We start from the raw sequence: 20,160 nt of genomic DNA on the forward strand, positions 1-20,160 counted from the left end.
GATAGGTCTCACCTATATGCGAAACAACTATAAATACGTTAATTTTAAAGCACATAACCAACCATATGAAATAACTTCTCATACAATACTCAAATGGAGTGTATGAACACACCAACGTGATCTACTCAACCTCAGGAACATCCCCATATTTTTGAAATAATTTTTCGACGCCGCAAGCGCCCCCACGCGCCGGCCAAGGCACGGCCACACGCGCCGCCCACGCGTGTGTGAGAAGATAGCTTTATATCCACAAGTAGAATCAACTAGTGTGATTAAAGCTACTCGGCTACTTCTCAATGCCATTGAAGTCCTAAAACAGAAGCTAGAAGCAGTGCACCTTTCTGAGGATATTATAAAAGTTGATTTTTCCTTGGGCATGTTGCTTTCAACAACAATTGGAACTTGAGAAATCCATGTAGGTCCCAAAAAGTGCACTCATCCCTCCTTGAAGAAGAGTTCAGTGTGCAGGCCTGCCCAAGGGTGATGAAGGTCATTGAGTAAACAGCGCATAGCGGAAATCCCCTCACCATTCTCGCATAAGGATTGGATTCGAGTAACTTTAGGTGCCATTGAGGACTTTGAGAAGAAGATTAGATGAAACGTTGGAATTAAGGGGCAAGAATTGAAGAACTGAGAAGGCAAGAACGTACTGGAATTTCTGGAAGTTCGAAGGCTTGAAATGGTTAAGGTGCTTTGCTGAAGAGGTTAAGTGAGGATTATATAATAAGTGGTTATTTAACGGTGGAATTCGTGGGTTAATGCAAAGGTCTTAGTTAACAAACGGTTGCCTTAAATGGTGCAAGTCCCGAGAGAAGGCGTGCAACGGCTATTTAATCATTATTAGCGCCTGGGTTGCAACCTTAACAATGATTAAATGGGGCACTGTTTGAGTTAATATTTGAACATTGGGTTGCAAGTGTGTGGAAGCCAAGAGATACCAACTAAAGGGAGAGTTGCCCGAAGCCCAAGTATCAAGCCCAGAGACAAATTGGCGTCTTCCCATTAATGCATAAGCCATGTGCCTATGATTTAAATGTCAAGTGATGGGGATTAACTCACAATCAGTCAAAAATCACTTTTCAGTGGGAATACAAGTAAAAAGTTGATGACTTACTACCCTCCAAGTGCTTTCGGGAAAAAGCAAAGTCACTGCAGTCGAGCTAATTTGCCTATAAAATGAGGAATAAGCCCCAGAGACAAGGACACTCAACCAATCAAACAAACAAACATACAAACTCTACTTTCAAGCCAGATTTACATCTAAAAGCTATAATTAGCCTAGATCTCAATCATTTCCAGGATATCTCCTTCACAAAAGCTATCTTTTGTCTTGCTTAGAAGCTCTGCTATCACCCCTAGTGGCCTAGTATCGATTCCCTTGTGTAAACTAGTTTACCATCCATCCCTTTTTAGCATGGAAACCTCTATAAACTCAAAGAAAAGTGATTGCAAGAGGTTCAACCTTGCCAGACAAGGTGAAATCTTGCCCGAATCTCTTTGTTTGCCGTCTGAATTTGTAGATCTATTACTTAATGCATTCTCCAGTATGTATTCAAGTCATATCCGCCTATTTTCCTACTTTAAAAGTCTTATTTGTATCTGGATCTGGTCAGTTTAATGGATATGCTTTTATTTAAAACCAATCAAAAACCAAACAGATGACTTAAGGGCTCTGGACTCCCCTCATTCAAATATACAAGACTATGAACTAAAAGTCCTTGGTCACAAGGCAAGAAAAAGAACTTAATATGGACTTAACCCATCTACAACAATCATTTGATAACAAGAAGTCGGAGTAACTTGGGGCACAAGTAATTGACTAAACACAATCTTGTTCTACATCTGCTATACTGAGATAACAGTGGCACGCCTAGCACTTAGTTAGTTTTGATTGCGAGCCTCAAGGCCTACACCTAAGGCCCCACAAATGCACCTTTCAAAACTAACTATGTCCTCTTCTTGCAGCACATCAGCAAACAAGAGCCCAACTACACATCCAAAGTGCCAATCCTTTGAGGAGCTGTGCTGAGAGCCGAGGAACCTTCTCCGGAGAAACCTTCGCCCGAACAAGACTTACGTAGATAGGCGATGGAAAATGTTAGACGACGTTGTTTGCTTCCAAGATAAGTTTTACCTTGTTAACAGAAGAACATTCTTGTCGTTTCATCTTACCCGTCGGTCCTACATGAAGGTAAGTGATTGCAACACCCAAAAAACCAGAGGATCCTTGCTTCAAGACATATCTCGTGAATTCAAATGAGGAAAAATTGTTGATGGTTCAAAGATATATTTGAGATTTTGAAGATGGAACACGCGAGACGACGAAATTTAAAGTTTTCAAATTGGATTACGCTAAACGTAAGTGGATTGCGATGGACACCTTATGTGATGAGGCACTGTTTTTGGGTGACAATTATTCAGTATGTGTGTGTTGGCTTCAAAGCTTCCAGAATGTCAAGCGAATTGTATATACTACAATCACGATACTGATCGTATGAGCCTTGATGTCGGGCCTTATGGACTGGTGTGTATAACATCATCACAGGACAAGATATTTCAAAGTCATACACCAAAGATGTTATGGCCTTTGTAAAGAACAGCCGAAAACCTCCAATATGGATTGTGCCAACTTTGCAGTTGTAAAAAAATTGCTTTGCTTACCCTATCACTGGAAGCTTTTTATATATCGTTCCAATTTTATCGGATGTTCCCGAAAGGACCACTGTAAGCTTTTTATATATCGTTTCAATTTTATCGGATGTTCCTGAAGGGATCACTGGAAGCTTTTTAGGACTCTGCTTTTTTTTTGGCTTTCTTATTTTGTTGCTGTAGACATACAACTCCACTAATTGGAATTTGATTTTACTTTTATATTGGTTGGTTGTATATACTATTTTGTGACTTAGCCCTATATACTATTCAGAATTATTACTAAAAGTATATAATCATTCTAATTTCCCGTCTTCCAGTAACATCTCTATCTCCATCTCCATCTCCATCGCCTATCCATGTCTTCGTTGGAGGTATCGTTTTAGTCCTCTCCTTTCATCAAAATGACTTGCCCTAAACTCAACAATAAAAAAAATTACGAAAAAGAAATGCACAACAACAATAATCATGTTGCAAACAGCATACAACACACCTACAGATAACAGGAATAGAAAAAGATGGAAAGCTAAAAACATACTAGACAACTATAAATTCGTTAGCATAATCTCCGTCCTTGAAATTAGTCGCCATGTCTTGAATACATGTAAACCAATGCTAATCGAGCTTTCTATAACTACACTACTACATATAGAGAAAATCATGTCCGTTTTTATACTTCTATGTTTTCTGTCATTGGTTGAGAGGAGCGGCGGTCACTCAAATAAGCATGAGAAGAATTATAGAAGGAGATGACAGGGTAAAGAAGTCTATTGATCAATTGAGAAAAACAGAGGTGGTGGACCGGTGGTGACTGAACACTCCCCCTTGCGAGTGCCTCTCTCTTCATTTGCTCTATTCGTCGTATTGAGTTGCTATCGTAGTTTTACAACTTGGCGTCTTAACTGTTAAGTCCTTTTCTGAACTATAGCTAAACAGACCACTGATTAAATTTATCACTGCATAATCATTCAACCTCATCGACCATGCACTTTGTTCAGGTGCCATAAGTGCTGTAAATTATGCTTTTGTAGTTTATAGTGTTACCATCCATTGTTTCTTACTACACCAAGACATCATGTCATCCAAGACTGAATAAGTACATTTCATATTAGTTGACTGATCCATTTTGTGATTCTAGAATAATCAGCATCATAGGAACAGTTCGAGCCCATGCCGTGATGCAAGGGCAACACTCCTCTCCACCACTATGGTAGAGGGCCACTTGCATTTGGCAAAAGAGATGAAAAGTAATGGTGGAAAGATTCGAGTTTGCCCAATTAGGGAGTGATGCAATTCACGTAGAAGCTGCAGAAAATAGGAAGGGATATAACCACGCACAAGATAAAAGAAAGAGAATAGGAAGGGCCATATTTTCCAGGAAAATACTTTCAGGACTTGTCAGAAAACGAAGGATTCAAACCTAAGGGAACCTTCAAACACACTACCCTAGCACATCATTGTCTATCAGAACCAATAAAGGAGGAAGAGTGAGAGAGAAAACTTTGATGCAACATCAAAATCTGCAGTAATGAAACAATTAAGAGGAAAAAGAATGAAGTTATGAAACATTACAAAGAACTTTTGTATTAAGTCTTTTACTGAAAAGAAGGGGTTCACCTTTTGTAGATTCAACAATTACTGGTTGACGGTAGCAGCATTTCCATCATCCTCCCCAAACCATCCTTTTATCTGTTAGGAAGACAAATGATTAATTGATATGCAGAGGGATGATCATGACAGGCACAGAAACTTATTAGTTACACGCTGGGATTATGTTGTTCGACTGATCCATGCGTTAAAATGTCATTTAACTCAAGCATATGCCCTTCTAAAGATTGGACCCAAACTCAATTCGGCAGGGATATAGGGAAATAGAGTGATAGCACCCATATGATAGGAGCATATTTAGGCGACTTAGTTGGCTTGTTCTTGTGCATTTACGTTGTTATGTCTTAGTTCTTTAAGTCTTTTAAGTCATTTTCGTATGTTTTCAGGTTCTAAGGGCTAAAGGAGCAAAGAAGTGCATTTTGGAGCCTTTTGGAGAACTTTTGGGCTAAGGATGGATAGCTTATGCTTGGAGCCAAAGTGTTGGACGAAATTGAAGACCAAGTGAGCCTAGAATCGAAGGAAGAAGGAGGAATCAAGAATTGGAAACCAGTTTTCATTATGAGGAGTTTCTATTTTTGAAAGGTTTCCAATTGTGCAAGTTTCTAAATAATGTTGGTTGCCTAAATCACATATTCTAGAAGCCCTATGATGCGTGCTTTATACGCACACAAATTAAACCCTCTTTTTGACAATTGTAGTATAAGTATAAGTAGGGATCGTTCTGGACCGGGGATTAGGAGGGATTGTTAATCACTTGGATTTGACTAAAAAACATAAAAACAAAGTTAAAAACGTTCACAAAGACTCAAAGGACTCAAAACAAGTTCAAAAGACTCAAAACTGCCTAAAAACACTAACTAGGCAGTTTCTGACCTTAAACCCAATGTTGGACGAATTTAAGATTATGGCTTGATTCAAACGTAAAATAACAATATAAAACACTATACTAGACTCAAAGAATGCAAAACTAAACTTTAAAACACTAAAACAAACCAAAAGACTCAAAACAACACAAACACACTCAAATCTGCCTAAAAACCACTTTCTGGGCAGATTTGAGCACAAACACAAATTTGGACGAATTTGTGTAACAAAATGACTCAAAACTCTTATAAACACAAACTAAGACACTTTCTAACTAAATTAGACAATAAAGTAAAGGGGGATTTTAATTTGACGAAAATTGAAATAACGAAACAAGTTTAATAAACTAGACAGAATGTAAATATGAATGCGATGAAAATGAATGGATGAATGCTAGCTAGAAGGTTCTTCTCCACACATGTTACACTTGCATAATAAAATGATTTCCAATTGCATTTCAATAAACCATGAATTCTCAACACCCCAAGTTAACCGTGATGCACTAATTAACCTTCAAATCTTCCTAACGTTATTGAATTGGATGGGTTAGCGCATACAACAATTCAAAACATTCCCCACAAGTCCCCTACATGATTGCATAATAGAGATACAAGCAAGAATCATTACGCTCTATGAAAATTATAAGTGTTGACGAGGCATTCGTTACTATGGAATACGCATGAAACTTATGCCAAGAATTCGTTTAACGCGATTGTTTATAAGCAACCTCCACTACTTGTGAATATAAGTTCGTAACTATTAGGTGAAACTCACTTATATTCTAGCGTCATATTCATGCATGAAAATTAAGCGTGCACTCTCAATAAACATACATAAATAAGTTATCAATCAAACGGTTAAACAAATTGAATCACAACTTATGAAACGCAATTAGAAGTAATCAAATCAAAATGTAAGCATAAACATATATTTCGAATTTCCTCATAACTTTGAAATCAAAGAAACACCTAAATATTCCAACAACTCAAACTTGAATTGTATGAACGTTTAGGCACTCTTCTCTTCCATTCCTCATACGTACAAAACAAAGAGTATTGAAATTAAACATTGAAATCAAAGAAACACCTAAACATTCCAACAACTCAAACTTGAATTGTATGAACGTTTAGGCACTCTTCTCTTCCTCTTCGTTGTAGCACAAGGTCTAAGGATAGTTTGATGGTGTGAATGGTTTGGGGAGTGGTGAAAATGGAAGGATGGTGTTTGGATTGTAAGGGAGAGCACGGCAAGGGTGTTTGATGTCTACATTCTGAAAATGGAAGAAGTGTATGGAATGGGTGAATTTCTGGCACAAAGGCCTTATTTCTGTGGTGAATGGATCCCCCCCTTTGTGGCTGCAATGAAGGGTTATTTATAGGTGAAATGGGGGGAACATGACAGCTAGGAGGGTGGTGGAAATCTGGAATGGTGATGGGAGATGCATGTGGCTGATTTATGCATGTGATTAAAGGGTGGAAATGCATGTGCTTTGAATAAGTGGCTGCATGTGCAAGGGGACAATTTGGAAATGAGATGTGAAAGCATGTGTTGCCTGCAATGATGAAATGGATGGGAGTGCATGTGGCTTAATTAATTAAAGGGAGTGCATGTGCAATGTTTTAAAGGATGGAATGCATGTGAATATGATGGAAATCTGATGGGAATGGGAGATGCATGTGCTGATTTATGCATGTGATTAAAGGGTGGGATGATGATGAATGCATGTGAATTATTTATGAAGAGTGAATGCATGTGGATTAAAAAGAGAGAATGTGGTGTAATGATGAAGTGGAATAAGTGCATGTGGATGTGGCTGATTTGATTTATGGAAGATGCATGTGGATTAAAGATGAGTGAATGATTATGGGTGCATGTGGATGAATGTGCATGTGCAAGGTTGTTGTTGTGATAAGTGATAAGTGTATGGTTATGATAAGTGTATGATATGATAAGTGAATGATATGATAAGTGAATGATATGATAAGTGGATGATAAGATAAGTGAATGATATGATAAGTGGATGATAAGATAAGTGAATGATATGATAAGTGGGAGTGTGGCTGAAATGAATGAGTGGAATGTTGGAATGTTATGCACGGCTAAGGATATAGGAAAGGTTTAAATGTCCTAAAACTAAAGGGAACAAGGTTCCAACACTTTGGTCTTCAATTAGGTCTTCAATTTCGTCCAACACTTTGGCTCCAAGCATAAGCTATCCATCCTAAGCCCAAAAGTGCTCCAAAAGTCTCCAAAATGCATCTTTTTGCTCCTTTAGCCCTTTGGACCTACAAACACACGAAAATAGCTTAAAGTACTAAAATAACTAAAGAAACATAACGTAAATGCACGAGAACAAGCCATTTAAGTCGCATGAATATGCTCCTATCACCCTAGACATGTCCTAAATTGTGCCGCACCTTACCTTCCTTTTCTCTCCCAAAATCTGCAAGATTATGTCACAATCCCTTTCTTAAAAGTCTTAGCCGCACCTATACATTCCCTTTCACTCAAAATCTGCAAGTTTTGCACTTTCCCTTTCCTTTCCTCCCTTTTTCCGCAAGACTTAGCCCTTTTCCCCTAATTCCTGATTTCAACTACCTATTCTAAAGGGATTTAACTTAATTCCTGATTCTTAGAATTGATTTGGGGAATTAAACACTTACTTATTTCTTAAAAGCCTTGCCGTGCACCTCCCTTGACCTTTCCTCTTCCTTGCCGTGCAAGGGAGATAGTTCTTTCCTATTTCCTTGCATTAAAACACATTCCTTTTGTGTTTTATGCATTGCCGCAGCTTTTAGGGAGGTTCCCTTAATTTTCTGATTTGATTTCCTATTTCTAAAAGCTTTTGACTTAAATTCTGATTACCTAAATAACCTAGGGTTTTAATTCCTGAAATCCTATTAATAAACCTCCTTGTTGCAGCCACAAATTATTCATTCATTCACCATTCACGCCAGAAATTCATCCCTTCCCTCTAACACATCCATACTTCACCATTCTCCATATTTTCTGCCCAAAACCAACCCTTGGCGTCCCTTACATCCATCCCAAACCTAAATCCATCATTCTACATCATCCATAAACCCCTAAACTCACCAAAACCCTTGTGCCGCAGCAATTAGGAGAGGAAGGAGGCCTTGAACGTTTCATGCTTGCAGATTGGAGCGTTCTTAGGTGTACTTCGTTCTTGTTTTCAATGTTTACTTTGTTATTACTTTCTGAGTTTGCTGTAATCATGAGTGGCTAAACCCCTAATTAGTTAGGGGAAAGTTTGAAGCCATGAACATGTTTGAGATATGAATTGATTTCTTCCAATTGTGATTTGTTAAGTTGCGATTGCAATTCAATTATCTGTTTTATTCAAAACTTGTTTTTGTATGTTGATTAAGGATGCATACTTAGTTTTCATGCATGAACTTGATGCTAGTTTATAAACGAGTTTCACCTAATCGTCACAAGTTTATAAACATGAGTAGTGAAGGTTGCTAGTCACAACCGCGTTAATTGAATTCTTGGCAAGAGTATCATGCATTCATAGTTACAATTGCCTCGTCAACCCTTATGATTTTCATGGAGCATAATGATCTCTCACTGTATCTCTTCTATGCATTCATGTTGAGGACCGTTGGAGAATGATTTGAATTGTCGCATGCATCATCCAATTCAATGACATAAGGAAATTTGAGGGTTAATTAGTGCATCACGGTTAACTTGGGGTGTTGAGCATCATAGTTAATGAAAAGCAATTGGAAAATCGATTCATATACAAATGTGTCATGTGTGGAGAATGGACCTCTAACTAATCCATCCATCATCTTGTTTCCAAAAATTCGTTTTACAATCTGCCTAGTTTTATAACTTGTTTTGTTATTTCAATTTTCGTCAAATCAAAACACCCCTTTACTTTCTTGTTCTATAGTGTTTAGAATATGTTTAGTTTGTGTTTTAAAGTGTTTTGAATCAACCTATAATCTTAAATTCGTCCGAAATTGTGTTCAAGGTCAGAAACTGCCTAGTTAGTGTTTTTAGGCAGTTTTGAGTCTTTTGAACTTGTTTTGAGTCCTTTGAGTCTTTGTGAACGTTTTTAACTTTGTTTTTATGTTTTTAAGTCAGTTTAGAGGCTTTAGCAAGCCCTCCTAATCCCCGGTCCAGAACGATCCCTACTTGCATCCTTACTACAATTTGACAACAAGAGGGTTAATTTGTGTGCTTAACTATTTTCACATCAAATTTTGGCGCCGTTGCCGGGGATTAGCAACTTTGCGAATCCCTCGTTAATTCTTTTATTTTTTTTTCATATATTTTCGTTTTAGTTACTGACCTTATTTTTGTTGTTGTTTCTAGGTCCTAGTTTATGACTAAGAGTTCAAAACCTGTTCGTGAGCACATCCTTGACTTTGACGACGATTTTGAGCGGACCTTGAGGAAGCAAAAGAATCAACAAAACCCTAACCCACCGTCTCCTAGCTCTACATCTGAGTTTGACGAAGGAGGTAAGGAAGGAGAGGCCACGACACAGTTTGTGGAGGAAGTACAAACCATGGTCATGGACAATCGAACCATCAAAGAGCTCTCTGCCTCAGGTATAGACAATGTCGTTCCTTTATGCATACAATACCCCGCGGCGGCTCAAGGTAAGACGGACGAATTTGAACTTAAGTCTAGTTTATTACATCATATTCCTAAATTTCATGGGCTATCCATGGAAGATCCTAACAAACATCTTAAGGAATTTGAAGTAGTTTGCTCAAGTATGACACCCATCAACGTGGATGGGAGTATTTTGAAGACGAAGGCCTTTCCATTTTCTCTCGTGGACAAGGCCAAAGATTGGTTATATGAATTGGCCCCCGGAACTGTTAATTCTTGGGAAAGTATGAAACGTGCATTCTTAGAGAAATTCTTTCCCACTGCAAAGATCATTCTCTTGAGGAAATGAATTAGTGGCATCCAACAAAATCAAGGTGAGTCGTTTCCATCTTATTATGAATGTTTTAAATCACTTGTTGCTTCATGTCCACAGCACCAAATGAAGGAAGAGTTGCTCCTACAATATTTCTATGAAGGCCTTCTACCAATCGAACGTCAAATGCTAGATTCCTCGACGGGAGGAGCTTTGGTAGATAAAACACCCATGGCAGCCAAGGCACTCATTGCAACCCGTGCATTAAATGCACAACAATACGAAGGCGTGGGACAAAGGGATAACCCACGGCCACAAGTGAATGAGGTAAGTTCTTTATCCGATATTCAATTTCAATTAGCTAATCTTACTTCTATTGTGTCTCAGATGGCCGAAGGTATGAAGATCCAAGGACCAATGGTGTGTGGAGTATGTTCTATTCAAGGACATGTTTCTGACAAGTGTCCTCAACTTATTAAGAATGGTGGATGGGAGGCCGCGAATGCAATTGGATTTCAAAGCCAAAATCAACCAAGGAACGATCCATATTCCAACACCTACAATCCCGGTTAGAGAGATCACCCAAACTTCAAGTGGAGGGAGCCACAACAACCCCAATCACAAGGAGGCTTTAGGCAACAACCTCCGGGCGTCTACAACAAGCCATACACACCCACACAAGCACCTCCACAATCTGCCCAAACAAGTTCAGGTAACACTTTAGACAATGATACACTTCTTAAATTACTAACTAACTTGTCTCAGGGGCAAGAAAATCAAGTCAAGGCAATGCAAAACAATGACAAAAGGGTGGATCATTTGGAGAAACAAATTGGGCAGATTGCAGATTTTGTAGGGAAATTCCGAGACCAAGGCCAACTCCTTAGTTCTACCATTCCAAATCCAAAAGGAGGGTTCGAAAGTGCAAAAGCCATAGTATTGAGAAGTGGAAAAGAAGTTGGGGCAGGTTCTTCATCAAAAACAGGTCACAAAGAGGATGAAAAACTGCACTTTGAAGAGGGGGAAGCAACCAAACCCACGACAAGGGTGGAACTCCCTTTGCCGCCAGTTTCTAGTGACCCTAAACCATCCAATCTGTCTAATAAAGGTAAGAATGTGTCAAATTCAGTTCCTACTAATGTTTTTCCTTCGAATGTTCCTTTTCCTAGTAGGTTCATGCAAACGAAGAAGAAGGAAGCTGAAAAAGACATTCTTGAGACATTTAGGAAAGTTCAAGTTAACATACCCCTTTTGGATGCAATCAAGCAAGTTCCACGCTATGCCAAGTTTTTGAAGGAGTTGTGCACCACTAGGAAGAGGATTTCGACCAAGGAGGTTGCTAAGGTAAGTGAAAATATCTTCGCCATCTTGCAACGAAAACTACCCCCAAAATGCAAAAATCCAGGTAGTTTTACAATTCCTTGTGTCATTGGTAATATTCGATTTTGAATCTGCCATGCTAGACTTAGGTGCCTCTATAAATGTTATGCCATACTCAATTTATGCATCTATGAACTTAGGAGCATTGAAAAATGATGGTGTAATCATACAATTGGCCGATAGATCTAACGCCTATCCAAAGGGAGTTTTGGAAGATGTTTTAGTGCAGGTTAATCATTTAATCTTCCCGGCGGATTTCTATGTTCTTGACATGGATGAATCGGATCATGCCACTTCATTACCCATCCTCCTTGGAAGGCCATTCATGAAAACGGCCCGGACCAAGATTGACGTGTTTAACGGAACTTTGTCCATGGAATTTGATGGGGAAGTTATTAATTTCAATCTTTTTTATTCTATTAAGTACCCTAGTGAGGACCATTCATGTTTCTCTATTGATATAATTGATTCTTTGGCACAGGGATATCTTGACGATTTGAATGATGATGCGCTTGAAAAAGCCATTACAAGAGGCATGGAACACAACAACGAGGAGTTAACACCTAGGCTAACCCACAACACACCTAAAGCACACTATGCCGTGCCTCATAGTGAGGAAGTTAGGGAGATGGTTGCTGCCCTTGAGTTGTTGCCTACGCATGATGGTAAGTTTCCTAATCGTGAGTCAATTCCTATTTTGACTAACAAGTTGCTTCCGTCCATCATTCAGGCACCCGTCCTCGAACTAAAACCATTACCAAGCCATTTGAAGTATATTTTCTTGGGAGAAAATGAGACCCTACCTGCCATTATCTCCTCATCCCTCACGGCCCAAGAAGAGGAGAAACTAGTCCACGTTTTGAAAGAATTCAAATCTGCCCTAGGATGGACATTGGCCGATATCAAAGGTATAAGCCCTACAACGTGCATGCATCACATATTCCTTGAGGAGGGGGCCAAACCAACTAGAGAGGCTCAACGCCGTCTTAACCCTCCGATGATGGAAGTTGTGAAAAAGGAGATAATCAAACTTCTAGATTGTGGAGTCATCTATCCAATCTCGGATAGTAAGTGGGTTTCACCTATCCAATGTGTGCCTAAGAAATCCGGAGTGACTGTGGTTGCAAATGCCGAGAATGAGCTTGTTCCTATGCACATTCAAACTGGTTGGAGGGTGTGCATCGACTATAGGAAGATAAATGCCACCACAAGGAATGACCACTTCCCATTGTCGTTCATTGACCAAATGCTTGAAAGGTTAGCGGGTTATGCTTTCTATTGTTTTCTTGATGTTTACTCTGGTTATAATCAAATTGTCATAGCACCCGAGGACCAAGAAAAAACAACTTTCACATGCCCTTTTGGTACATTTGCATATCTTCGCATGCCTTTTGATTTATGTAATGCACCTGCCACATTTCAAAAATGCATGATGAGCATATTTTCTGATTATGTTGAGAAAATCATTGAAGTTTTTATGGATGATTTCAGCGTTTTTGGTAATTCTTTTGATGGTTGCTTGCATAATCTTAGTTTGATTCTAAAACGTTGCGTTGAAACTAACCTTGTTCTTAATTGGGAAAAGTGTCATTTCATGGTTAAACAAGGCATAGTATTAGGTCATATTATCTCTGAGAACGGCATTGAAGTTGATAAATCCAAAATAGATCTTGTACGTCACTTACCCTCTCCGACTTCGGTTAGAGAGGTTCGTTCTTTTCTTGGCCATGCAGGATTCTATCGTAGGTTTATCAAAGATTTCTCAAAAGTTGCACAACCTCTTTGCCGTCTCCTACAAAAAGAAGTGGCGTTTGAATTCACCAAGGAGTGCACGGCTTCATTCAATCAACTCAATGAGTTGTTGACCACGGCACCAATCATTGTTCCACCTGATTGGAGCCTTCCTTTTGAGTTAATGTGTGACGCATCTGATTATGCTCTAGGGGCTGTTTTAGGGCAAAGGAAAGACAAGAGGCCGCATGTCATCTACTATGCCTCACGGACGTTGAATGATGCCCAACTAAATTATTCCACAACCGAAAAAGAACTCTTGGCTATTGTATTTGCATTAGATAAGTTTAGATCATATCTTCTTGGTACTAAAGTAATTGTTTTCACTGACCATGCAGCCTTGAAGTATCTTCTCACCAAAAAGGAGGCCAAGCCAAGACTCATTCGTTGGATGCTCCTACTTCAAGAGTTCGATCTTGAAATTCGAGACAAGAAAGGGTGTGAAAACGTGGTGGCTAACCACCTAAGTAGAATGGTGCATGAGGAAGAGTCCACCCCCATTTTAGAAACGTTTCCGGATGAGCAACTTCTATCCATTCAGGTAAGTACCCCTTAGTATGCCGATTTGGTCAATTATTTGGTATCTAGGCACGTTCCTAGCACCCTAAACAAATTCCAACATGATAAACTTTAAAAGGATGCTAGATTTTATGTTTGGGATAACCCATACTTGTCGAAACATTGCCCAGATCAGATTATAAGGAGATGTGTGCATGAATCAGATTTTCATTCAATTTTAAGTTTTTGTCACACATATGCTAGTGGGGGTCATTTTGGCACCCAAATGACAGCTTTAAAAGTTCTTGAATGTGGTTTTTATTGGCCTACTTTGTTTAAAGATGCAAGAACCTTTCGTTTAGCTTGTGATAAGTGTTAAAGAACAGGTAACATAGGGCCTAAGGACCAAATGCCGCATCAATCTCTTTCCTTTGTGGAAATTTTTGATGTTTGGGGTATCGATTTCATGGGCCCTTTTCCTCCATCTTTTGGTTTCACTTACATCTTGCTAGCTGTCGATTATGTTTCCAAATGGGTGGAAGCCAAAGCCACCCGTACTAACGATTCTAAGGTTGTTGCAGATTTTGTGAAATCTAATATTTTTGCTAGGTTTGGGATGCCACGAGTTTTAATCAGTTATGGGGGTTCTCACTTTTGTAACCTCACCATTGAAGCTTTGCTCAAGAAGTACAACGTTACACATAAGGTTTCAACACCTTATCACCCTCAAACTAATGGGCAAGTTAAGGTTTCAAATAGGGAGATCAAACAAGTCCTTGAGAAAACCGTGGGACCCTCAAGAAGAGATTGGAGTTTGCGCTTGGACGATGCATTGTGGGCCTATCGTACGGCTTACAAAACTCCCCTTGGCATGTCACCTTTTCGGCTTATATATGGTAAGCCATGTCATTTGCCCATTGAGTTAGAGCACAAGGCACATTGGGCTGTGAAAACCTTCAATTTGGACATAGACGCTGCTGCAGTTCATAGGAAGCTCCAATTAGATGAACTTGAGGAGATTAGGAACGAGGTTTACGAGAATGCTCGCATCTACAAGGACAAGACGAAGGTTTATCATGATAAGATGCTTCGTACCAAAACGTTCTCCAAAGGGCAAAAAGTGTTACTTTTTGATTCAAGACTTCGGTTATTCCCTGGTAAGTTACGTTCTAAATGGATTGGACCTCTTGTTGTTACTAATGTTTTTCCTCATGGTGCAGTCCAAGTCCAAAGCTTAAAAAGTGGCCACGAGTTCAAGGTAAATGGGCATCGATTGAAGCCTTATTACACTTTGTTTGAGGAGCATGTCGTGGAGGAAACACCCCTCCATGCCTTGGCTTCCCCTGATGCTTGATGGAGGTGTTCGTCCGGCTGCACGACGTTAAAGCAAGCACTATGTGGGAGGCAACCCATCCATTCAACAAAGGAAGCCCTAGGAATCCCCCAAATTCCAGATTTGCGTTCCTCAACCCTTCTCTTTGTTGTTGTTTCTAATCTGCCATGTTATGTTGTTTAGTTGCTGTTTGTGTGTTTACTTGTGTTTTGTGTGAATTTATGTTTAAAACATTGAGGACAATGTTTAATTTAAGTGTGGGGGGTCAACTAAGTATATTTGATGCAAATTCGTGGGATTTTATCACCCATAACTTCAAGTGTTGTTCCTTGCTGTTTTAAAGTGTTTTTAAGCTGTTTTGGAGTGTTTTAGTGTGTTTTGTTTTATAACTCCGAAAATCACATAAAAATTTGAAAAACATGTTTTGAAACGCCTAAAAAGAGTGTTTTGAGTCGTTTTTGTGTGTTTGCGTCTTAGGGTACCTTCCAACACAATGATGAAGATTTGGTTTGTAATTGCATGACTGTTAAAAAGAGTTATAAACATGGAGAGAAGTTGATTTACTCTTGGTATATGCTTAGTTATGGTTATAATATATGACTTCACATGCAATCATAAAAGAAAAATTCGTTTTTGTAACATGCTTGAAGGAAGGAACTCAAACAAACGCTACAACCTTGTGAGACTTGAACCTAAACGTTATTTGGAGAGTTAAAATCTGTGCATTATTGTTTTCTAAAGTCGTTGCATGGTCTCATTATTCTTTGCTTGGTTACTACTTAGAAGGCGTTTCATCATATAGTTCCAAATGCTAGAACTCATGCCCATTTCATTTGAAGCATGTTATTGATTTACATAACACATATTCAAGAAGAAGTTGTGTAGTGACCACCACCAAAGCCAAATTGCCGTGTATCCTACTTCATTATATGTTTAAGTTAACCCCGTTGAGCCTTGTCTAGCCTTTATTCTTTGTTAACCCACATTATCCTCACCTAGCCTAGTTTAGGACAGTCCACACCCTTGTTCTTAAAAGATAGTGAGCATGACTTAAATGAATTCCTTTTGAGTTACATTATGCAAGAAAATGAGTGTGGGGGAGGGAATGTTTGTTCTTAAGTTTATATGTATGTTTTGAGATTCAAAAGAAAAGAAAAAGTTGTGAAAAACGTATGAAAAAGAAAAACAGAAAAGAAAAGAAAGAAAGAAAGGAAAAAGAGCTTGAAAAGATGTAAGAATGAGCGATGAAGTGTTGAATGTTGAAGAAAGGGTCCAAAACACCAAATCTAGCTCTAAATTATCTAAATTCTCCCTTTTTGTTCAAACGTTGAGTTTTTATTCAAAAGTGAATTCTAAGTTGATTCAAATGCTTTGCTCACTATTTCTTTAAGAACCTTCGTTTTCCATATCCCTTCTTTGTTAGCCAAACACCCCAAGCCCCATTACAACCCTTGACTTCAATCTTGAGTGTTATGTGTTTCAATTTGTGGAGTTTGAACTTGGTATGAGCATATGGTGTCACTGGTTCTCGCATCTAAATAGTAGCATTCCATTCATGAGATCATATCTAAACATGCTTATTAACTCCAGAAATTGCTTTCTTTGTGATACATATATGTGAGTGTTCATTTTCATGTTTACATCAATCTTCTCACATATAACTAGATGAGGGTGTGTAGTTAGAAAATCTGAGTGAAAATTGAGTGCATATCTTGTAAGGAATTGAGCAAATTCTCTAAGGCATGTTACTACATTCAAAACATGGTTTTAAATGCTTAATTGTGAACTAGTATGTGGTGACTATGATTAAGAATGTCCTTAAGTGGGAAGATGACTAAAATCTGTGGAGATAATGAATTTTAACATGTCATGTGAATTGGAAATCCCTGAGGCAAATGTTGGAAGGTTTAGGTTGTGTTTTGCTCGTTTTGTCTAGTTTCGTGTTCTTTTGGTTGTTTTGTTTTGCTCGAGGACTAGCAAAAGCTAAGTGTGGGGGAATTTGATAGGAGCATATTTAGGCGACTTAGTTGGCTTGTTCTTGTGCATTTACGTTGTTATTTCTTAGTTCTTTAAGTCTTTTAAGCCATTTTCGTATGTTTTCAGGTTCTAAGGGCTAAAGGAGCAAAGAAGTGCATTTTGGAGCCTTTTGGAACACTTTTGGGCTAATGATGGATAGCTTATGCTTGGAGCCAAAGTGTTGGACGAAATTGAAGACCAAGTGAGCCTAGAATCGAAGGAAGAAGGAGGAATCAAGAATTGGAAACCAGTTTCCATTATGAGGAGTTTCTATTTTTGAAAGGTTTCCAATTGTGCAAGTTTCTAAATAATGTTGGTTGCCTAAATCACATATTCTAGAAGCCCTAGACATGTCCTAAATTGTGCCGCACCTTACCTTCCTTTTCTCTCCCAAAATCTGCAAGATTATGTCACAATCCCTTTCTTAAAAGTCTTAGCTGCACCTATACATTCCCTTTCACTCAAAATCTGCAAGTTTTGCACTTTCCCTTTCCTTTCCTCCCTTTTGCCGCAAGACTTAGCCCTTTTCCCCTAATTCCTGATTTCAACTACCTATTCTAAAGGGATTTAACTTAATTCCTGATTCTTAGAATTGATTTGGGGAATTAAACACTTACTTATTTCTTAAAAGCCTTGCCGTGCACCTCCCTTGACCTTTCCTCTTCCTTGCCGTGCAAGGGAGATAGTTCTTTCCTATTTCCTTGCATTAAAACACATTCCTTTTGTGTTTTATGCATTGCCGCAGCTTTTAGGGAGGTTCCCTTAATTTTCTGATTTGATTTCCTATTTCTAAAAGCTTTTGACTTAAATTCTGATTACCTAAATAACCTAGGGTTTTAATTCCTGAAATCCTATTAATAAACCTCCTTGTTGCAGCCACAAATTATTCATTCATTCACCATTCACGCCAGAAATTCATCCCTTCCCTCTAACATATCCATACTTCACCATTCTCCATATTTTCTGCCCAAAACCAACCCTTGCCGTCCCTTACATCCATCCCAAACCTAAATCCATCATTCTACATCATCCATAAACCCCTAAACTCACCAAAACCCTTGTGCCGCAGCAATTAGGAGAGGAAGGAGGCCTTGAACGTTTCATGCTTGCAGATTGGAGCGTTCTTAGGTGTACTTCGTTCTTGTTTTCAATGTTTACTTTGTTATTACTTTCTGAGTTTGCTGTAATCATGAGTGGCTAAACCCCTAATTAGTTAGGGGAAAGTTTGAAGCCATGAACATGTTTGAGATATGAATTGATTTCTTCCAATTGTGATTTGTTAAGTTGTGATTGCAATTCAATTATCTGTTTTATTCAAAACTTGTTTTTGTATGTTGATTAAGGATGCATACTTAGTTTTCATGCATGAACTTGATGCTAGTTTATAAACGAGTTTCGCCTAATCGTCACAAGTTTATAAACATGAGTAGTGAAGGTTGCTAGTCACAACCGCACTAATTGAATTCTTGGCAAGAGTATCATGCATTCATAGTTACAATTGCCTCGTCAACACTTATGATTTTCATGGAGCATAATGATCTCTCACTGTATCTCTTCTATGCATTCATGTTGAGGACCGTTGGAGAATGATTTGAATTGTCGCATGCATCATCCAATTCAATGACATAAGGAAATTTGAGGGTTAATTAGTGCATCATGGTTAACTTGGGGTGTTGAGCATCATAGTTAATGAAAAGCACTTGGAAAATCGATTAATATACAAATGTGTCATGTGTGGAGAATGGACCTCTAACTAATCCATCCATCATCTTGTTTCCAAAAATTCGTTTTACAATCTGCCTAGTTTTATAACTTGTTTTGTTATTTCAATTTTCGTCAAATCAAAACCCCCCTTTACTTTCTTGTTCTATAGTGTTTAGAATATGTTTAGTTTGTGTTTTAAAGTGTTTTGAATCAACCTATAATCTTAAATTCGTCCAAAATTGTGTTCAATGTCAGAAACTGCCTAGTTAGTGTTTTTAGGCAGTTTTGAGTCTTTTGAACTTGTTTTGAGTCCTTTGAGTCTTTGTGAACGTTTTTAACTTTGTTTTTATGTTTTTAAGTCAGTTTAGAGGTTTTAGCAAGCCCTCCTAATCCCCGGTCCAGAACAATCCCTACTTGTATCCTTACTACAATTTGACAACAAGAGGGTTAATTTGTGTGCTTAACTATTTTCACATCACCATACTTGGTTTTTCCAAAGTGGTTTTAATTGTCTTTCTATACAGATTTCATTTTCAAAGACTATTCTTTCTTTCACAATCCTTACTGTTCTAAGCATGCAATGACACAGTCCAAAATTCATACGAAAACTAATTTTCCACAATAATAAGTTTATATTAACTCCAATCTGATTATAGGAAAACGGATGATATGTACAGGGAAAATTTGCAGACAACTGACAACACCATTAAGAATGATCATGACAACTGCACATTTATCTTGTTTAAAATACCTTAATCGCATAGCAATTAAATGAGGTCAACTGATTTCTTAGTGTGATTAGACAAATTGAAGAGTAATTATCGGATAATTAATGATATGCCAATTAATTATCGGATCTTGTAATCAAAATGCTAATTAAATACATACATACATACATATATGTAGAGTTAAGGATCTTAATTATAAAAACGGAGCAAGAAAATAATATTTCATACCCACCTTGATTGCTTGATCCATTTTGGGAAGGAGAATGTTTGGATTGGAAACCTAACTCTTTCTTTCCTCTTCATTCTTCTCGGTTTTTTTGGTAACTATTTTCTAATATCGGATTAAATGAGAAACATATACGTGAGAGGGTTTGAGGGCACTGTGGTAGTGCTACTACTACTTGGTATGCACGTAAAGCCATCTCCAACCGTTCTCGCCAGAGGGCCGAAAATAACCTTTAATGATATGAAAACCGTCTCCAACTGAGGGCTAGGCCAAAGGGTTGTGGGCCCCACTGGGCCAAAAAAGGAGATAAGGGCCAACCGATTGGCCTAAAGGAGCCAACTAGATAGCCCGGGGCCAGGCCATAAATTTGAAACCAACAGCTAGCTGACGTCAGTTACTGTTGGATTTGAATTAATTTTTTTTTTTTTGGGGGCCAAAATTTAAAAAACAATATTTATAG

General features: G+C 38.4%; 1 long non-coding RNA gene across 1 annotated transcript; it reads right to left on the reverse strand.

The window, feature by feature from the left end:
- Positions 1-2,915: 2,915 nt before the first annotated feature.
- On the reverse strand, positions 2,916-20,105 carry LOC148697490 (uncharacterized). The gene is made up of 3 exons (XR_015961243.1): positions 19,707-20,105; positions 4,267-4,338; positions 2,916-3,063 (listed from the first exon to the last, which is right to left on the reverse strand). It is a non-coding gene; the product is annotated as an uncharacterized LOC148697490 (long non-coding RNA).
- Positions 20,106-20,160: the final 55 nt, after the last annotated feature.

Source organism: Pyrus communis, chromosome 4 (assembly GCF_041283825.1).
Source record: "Pyrus communis isolate YQ-2024b chromosome 4, ASM4128382v1, whole genome shotgun sequence".
In the NCBI taxonomy this organism is placed as follows: Eukaryota; Viridiplantae; Streptophyta; class Magnoliopsida; order Rosales; family Rosaceae; genus Pyrus; species Pyrus communis.